Raw genomic sequence first — 526 nt, forward strand, 5'->3', positions numbered from 1 at the left:
CTCCTGCCCAACGCGCAAGCGCAGCGCCCATCCTGATTAAGGATGGCATCCTTTCTGTTCGCGATGCTTGCTGGGAAACACATGGCGCCATCGCCGCCTCGTTTTCCTTCAATCTCCTTCAAGCGTCGTTGGGAGCTTGGTAACTGGGCGTGCAGATTAAAACGATGCAATAGAGTCAAGTGAAAGCAAATTAAGAAAGGTCCTGGATGATGCCACAGCAGTGTTCAAGGACGGCTTTGGAAAACTCAAATATATCAAAGGTAAAGTAGGTGAAATGAAAATGCCATGCCCAAGTTTTTGATAGAAGTCCAGATCATTATACCATCTGTGATTAAAAGTAGCCAGTGAGCTAGATTGCATGGAGGCTGCAGGAATTCTTTCCAAGGTTGAGTGGAGCCCATTGGCAATGTTAGTGTTTCCAGCCAAGAAGAATGGATCAGTAATGACTTTAAAGTCACCATCAAACCAATATTGAAATTGGAATAATACCACTCTCAGTCACCGATAGAGACCCATATCAGAATCA

The sequence above is a fragment of the Mobula hypostoma genome, chromosome 28, assembly GCF_963921235.1.
Source record: "Mobula hypostoma chromosome 28, sMobHyp1.1, whole genome shotgun sequence".
In the NCBI taxonomy this organism is placed as follows: domain Eukaryota; kingdom Metazoa; phylum Chordata; class Chondrichthyes; order Myliobatiformes; family Myliobatidae; genus Mobula; species Mobula hypostoma.